At 45.4% G+C, this 6,000-nt stretch overlaps 1 pseudogene across 1 annotated transcript in view; it reads left to right on the plus strand.

Annotated features, from left to right (window-relative positions):
* LOC146177250 (BTB/POZ domain-containing protein 6-like) overlaps positions 1-5,743 on the plus strand; it is a 54,947-nt pseudogene extending 49,204 nt beyond the window's left edge. Inside the window, exon 4 of the transcript XR_014701352.1 lies at positions 5,158-5,743. The product of XR_014701352.1 is annotated as a BTB/POZ domain-containing protein 6-like (transcript). The remainder of the gene's footprint in view (positions 1-5,157) is intronic.
* Positions 5,744-6,000: the final 257 nt, after the last annotated feature.

Genomic DNA, 6,000 nt, shown 5'->3' on the forward strand with positions numbered 1-6,000 from the left:
TTTAAAGGGAGACAACGCTGTGAACTACATTACAGCAGTTATTGCCGAGCCATTTAGGAGCGACGATAGGATAATCTCCGCAAATCTGGGAGCAATAACACAAGTCAGCCGTATACAAAGCAGCTTGGAACTTACCGATCTAAACTGAAAAAAGGCAGAAAAAAAATATTCCTAAGGGCACATCAACAGGAATAGATGAAATTCCGATCAAGCTGATTAATGAATTCGGTTCAGGAAGTAAGGAAACGTTGTTAAAAGCTTTGAAAACGGTCACAACGAATAAGCGAATTCGGAACAGCTGGCGGCAGAGTAAAATTAATTTCATTTATAAAGGGAAAGGAGATAGGACGCACATAAAATCCTGCAGGCCGATTACCATAACATCTGTTTTTTATGCAGGTTGGGTATGCAGGCGGTGAAATTAAAGATGCAATCATGGGTAGAAAAAAAGAAGATACTCGGAAAACTTCAGAACGGCTTTAGAAATGGTAGGTTCGTGCTTACCCAATGCATCAATATATTTAGAGTGGAAAATAGTCCTTTTTATATGGTCTAAAAGGGGCGTACGACAACGTAAACAGGGAACTCCCGTGGAACATATAAAAAAAGATGGTATTGGTCATGAGATAACAGATTTCCTGCAAGAAATATACCGGGATAACAAAGTAGAAATTACATGGGAATGGATAAGAAGTACGGACGTTGTCAAGGTATGCAAAGGATTAAGGCAAGTTTGTGCTCAATCATCACTGCTGTTCAGGCTTTATATTATAAATATGGAACGGAGGATACAAGAAAGTAACCTTGGTTTTAACCTGTCAAATAGATTAGGCGGAAAGGTGGTAGAGCAGTGCCCCCTCGTGTAATGTATGCAGACGATATTGTGCTGTTAGCAGATAACCGGGAAGACTTGCAAACTGTAGTTAAGTATTGTGAAGAGGAAAGGGACGCTCTAAGCTCAGTTTTAGCGCAGTTAGGTCGGGTTTGATAAATAATGCAAGGCCCTGAAATGCCCATACCTGACAGAATATAAATATCTAGGGGTGTGGGTAAACGAAGGATTGGAATACATTGAAACGCATGAGCAATCATCACGTAGGACAAAATGGCGAAGAAATGCCGGGATGATGTAGCGTAGGGCATTGTGGGGGCACTACAGGTATCAGGTGTGTTGAGGGGTATTTGGAAAGAAATTATGGTGCCCGGGCTTTCTTTCGGAAATGCTGTTTTGTGCCTAAAAGCAGAGATACAGTCGGCATTAGAAATAAATCAGAGAGCCGTCGGACGATTAGCACTGGCTGCCCACGGCAAAACTACAAATGAGGCGGTACAGAGAGATATGGGCTGGACATCTTTCTAAGTACGGGAGGCTCAGAGTAAAGTATTGTATGCGAAACGCCTGAGGAAATTGGACAGTAACAGGTGGGCAGTATCGTGAATCACGGGTAGCGTGGTGTCGGGGTGGGAAAATAGCAATGAAGTCTATGATATAAGACGTAGTTGGAAAGAACGAAGGAAAAGAGCTTTATACAGCTATTTACAGCACGATCAAAGAACTCGGAGAGCAGGATGGCAGCCTGCCTTCTTTGAGAGCCTCTCGAGCAATCTCTCTCAGTCGATTCACAACACATTCGTCCGAAATCACTCTCGAGTCTTGTTCTCGTCCGGCCCCGCCCTCACAGATCAGTGTCAGGCAGCAGGCGGTCGAGATGCAGCGGCAGGTCCCAACGTCGCAGAACGGGGCCACAGGTCCCGGGACCCATTTCGGAGCCGATGGCAACAAAGCGTCCGATGGTCGGCCGCGCATCCCGGCTTTCGAATACTGGAGCAGCACGCGGGTTCCTTCTCTCCCGCCTGCCGAGGTCGTGTTCCTCCCGAAACCGCAAACGGAGGGGCAGAAGAAGAACAACGTCCATTTCCGCGACACGGCGGCGCCACACAACCCGGTGACGCGGTGAAGCTTGGCCGGCCTGGCGCAACAGTGAAGATTGGTCGGCTTTGCACAACAGTAGCTAAAATATTTACATACCTATACCTAAAAAGCGTTGACTAAGAGTGCAGGCAGAACTAGAAAACTAACCAGTAAGTAGGCTGGTCACAAGGACGAAGAAGTAAAGAGCGTTAAGCAACAGGTGAAAAACAGAAGGTAAAAATTTGATAAATTGTATGGAAACTAAAGACAGGGTAAAACTATACCGAAAGTGGGAAAGGCAGATCAGGAAGGAAGCTTTCTTTGATAACTCAAGATGCAGTACCCTACTCTTTGAAGCTAGATCAGGGCGCCTTAGAACACGCAGTTACAAAATGATATTTAACTATGAAGATGACACATGTGCAGTACGTGGTAAATCCACAGAAACAATTAACCATCTTATACTCGAATGTGATGGTATTCATCAAGAAGTCGATGCAGGAGCAGTCGCTCTTACTGAGGCCCTGGGGTTTAGAGATGCCAGTGGTTGGGTGAATGAACCTTGGGTGGAAGCTAGCAAAATACGATTGGTAGATTAGTGGCCCAAAAGCAGAAAAGTGACACAATGTTAGTAATGCAGAAACAAAAATTCAATAAATGGAACTATGGTATAGTAAACCGACCTAAAACAATAATTAAGATATAGCAAAAAAACCGAGCATGAGAGCAACTGCTACCATTCCGTTTCAAAGGGGACGCTCCTATGTTCCACCCTCCACCTGCAATCCTTCGTGCCGGGATAGAAACATTTTCAGATAAACAGCCTTTTACAAACAGCCTTTTACCTCCGCAATATCTGTATTGGAGGTTGTACTGTAAATGTTAATCACTGTCAGTACTTCTTCATCTGATATTATTATGAAGTAACGCTACAGCAACACGAGAATTTCTGAAAACCCTCTTATATAGTAACCGTGCCAACTGCTTTGGTGGACGGAATTATGACGGAATATGGAAGATGAAAGTTTAGCCGTTAAATGCATTTATGAATTAAAAATTGTGTAAACTCCAGGACTTGAGCTGCTATCTTTCTTGCTATGCGTTCCTGCGGCCACTAATTTCCGCGGTGGCGCCAATTCCTCATTCAGTTATGTCATGCATTTTGGAGGCCCAACCATGGACCGAGCCACTTTTGACATTTTCCCCTAGTTTAACCGTCACTGCCGCACTGTTCATGGTATGTCGTCGTCTTCATTAACTTGCATCCGTGTGCAATGGATCCAGAAAATATTGCTTGCGCATTTCACTCGTAAAATGCTTTAAAGGGGTAGGGACACCGAAATGTTCCTGCTGTACTTTTGCACTGTAAATAGTTCGTAGCGATTCCGTTAGCATATAGTGCACGGTGTTAGAAGCACTAAATAGCTTTACAGCATGTTACAAAGAAAAAGAGAGAAAAAATGAAGATGACACATGTCCAGTATGTGGTAAATCCACAGAAACAATTAACCATATTATACTCGAATGTGATGGTATCCATCCGAAAGTCGACGCAGGCGCAGTCTCTCTTCTTGAGGCCCAGGAGTTAAGAGATACCAGTTTCTGATTTAGTTTCGTAGTTGCTTGTTTTTTACCTACCGTCAAACAAAAAAGACAAAGTTGAAATGTCACGTGGACCAAAAAAACTAGTGACGTCAACGAGTAGGCGCGTCGTCTGCTCTGTATGCAGTGTGACTCCGCCATATGGCGAAGTCATACTTCGGAAACAATTATCAACTGCATCTGTGACCGTAAACATGATGCTTGCATCATTTTGGCGATCCTGTCACGTTGCGCCAACACGGATCATTCGGAAACTTGCCGTTGTCGCCTGAGAACAGCTGTCACCAAATCTCTCTCCGATAACTTTTTACCTGTAGCAGTGCCGATGTCGGCCGCTCGCTTCGATACAAATTCCGACGCAATGCGAGCGGCTGGGAAAAGTTAACAAAAAGCTGGAGTGGCTTTGACTAAGAAGGAATGCTCGTGAGTGTATAGTTTGAATCGCACTGATCGAGGCACCGCTTTAGTGCGACGTTTTGAGCCCGCTTTTATGTGTGCGGATTAGGCGATTGTTAAGAAAACATTCATAAACTTTACCTAATTAAAGTGGCCATCCAGTGTAGTTTTGGCAACACTGAACTGCAATCGACAATTGCTTACATCGCAGAACGCACCTACAATCACTACGAAGCGCCAGTGTGACCCGGTGCACCAAGAAATGCTGCAAGCGGCTAGGAACAGTCGACGGCGGAGAGCAAATTAGGTCCATTGAGGACAGTCGCCATACATACGTTTTATCAAGCTTATTTTACAATGACATAGGCTTCTGATAGTAAAGCAGTTATGGAAGACTTACCTTTATTATAGCGTTGAGCCGCTGACACGTTCATTCTAAGTGCCGCCCGGCGAAACCGACTTGGACCAGCGACGAGTAGGGCAGGCAGGGAGCAGCGCAGTTCGTCGCCAGGCGCGCCCGCAGGAGGCGACGTTGCTGTAGGCTCCGCGCTTATGCAGGCGTACTATTGTTGCACGAGTATAGCAGCTGTAGTTCTAAGCAGCTCTCTCACAACTTTGAAGGCTTCTGAGGTGCTTTTCTTTATTATTTTTTATCACTTTTATTGCCCTGGCAGTTTAATGAAAGAGTGTAGTGGACCAAATGTGTAGCAGAAATTTCCATCAGTCTGCATGCACTACGAGTACGAATTCTTTCCTCTCTATTGTATGCGTCATTTCTGCTTAAGCAGTCGTAAATGATTAGCGGGCAATAAGAACTGAAATTAGGCAGCCACCCCCTCTTCCTGGGAGGCTGCCCTTCTAGCCACGCAACCTGCAGATCAATTGCGGCTAGTCGAGCTGGCTAAGCTAGAAGGAGCAGCCAGAGGGCTGCTGGATTAAGAGGTCTTCCTGGGAGTGTTTACGTTTTTTTTTTATTTAAATAGGGTTTTTTCCTCCTCCTCCTCCTGAAATTAGGCAGCACCTCTTGTCCAGATTAATTGCAAGTATACTACCTTGCTCGTAGCTCATAGTCACTCCGCGTGCACGCATACGTCACTTCATAAGCGAATTAGCAGCTTTTTGAAGCCGTATGTTTTCAGCGCAGGCCGCCGCTATGGCGCTGACGCAAGCGTGATGCAGACTCTACCTGCAATAAAGTGGAAGTGGCGTTTTCAATTATGTCCACCGTTTCTTTACGATCAATGCAGGTATCTCTACTCAGGAAAGCCGCAGCTCAAGAAGATCAGTTACGCACTGCATGCGAGGTTCGCCGCTAAGAAGTACCTCGTTCCGCAGCTGGCAGACGCCTGCAGCGCATACATCGAGAAGAATCTCAAGGCCGACCAATTGTGCTCTTTCATAGATTATTATATGCGGAGCCGGGAAGCAGACATGGACGGCGTCGTACAGACTCTTCTGACCTCTACTAATGCGCCAGCCGTTCTTACTTCAAAGGAATTCAACGGTGCATTGGAAGACACCGTTCGGTACATTGTGGACAATATCAAGAAAGTCTCTGAAGACAGCATCACGAAAGCGGTCTTCGGCTGAGCCCAAGAACAGTGCGTCAGGAGTCTCGGTTTGGACGTTCCCGTGGAGTTGAAGGCAATGATGCGTACCTTTTTTCCAAAACTTCGATTTCTGACCATGACAGCGGAGGAGTTTGTGGTGGGACCGGGATCCTGGGGTCTGCTGGAAGACGCCGAGAATCTTGCACTGCTGCGAAACATTGTGAAATTCGGGTCACAACCCCTGCCTCAAGGATTCTGTAGTATCACTGAGGATCGCATGTAGTGATGATGAAGCTGTTTGTTAGTTTGCGTTCGTTTATGAGTTTATGAGGCACGTTTTTGAGTCATTCCTTAAATATTGCTTAAGTGCAGCAGGACTTGTCTACGGTTTTGCGGCCTTAAATGGAAGCCTGAAGCTGCTTGACGTCTAAGGATATATTCTACAAGATTGAAATCATTTGATACTAAACTGACTGCAAGATGAAGAAACGCAAGTAACTTCTAAGTGTGCACCAAATTTTACAAACGTTCCTATGAATC

Source organism: Amblyomma maculatum, chromosome 10, assembly GCF_055883805.1.
Source record: "Amblyomma maculatum isolate TAMU_Amacu chromosome 10, ASM5588380v1, whole genome shotgun sequence".
Lineage (NCBI taxonomy): Eukaryota > Metazoa > Arthropoda > Arachnida > Ixodida > Ixodidae > Amblyomma > Amblyomma maculatum.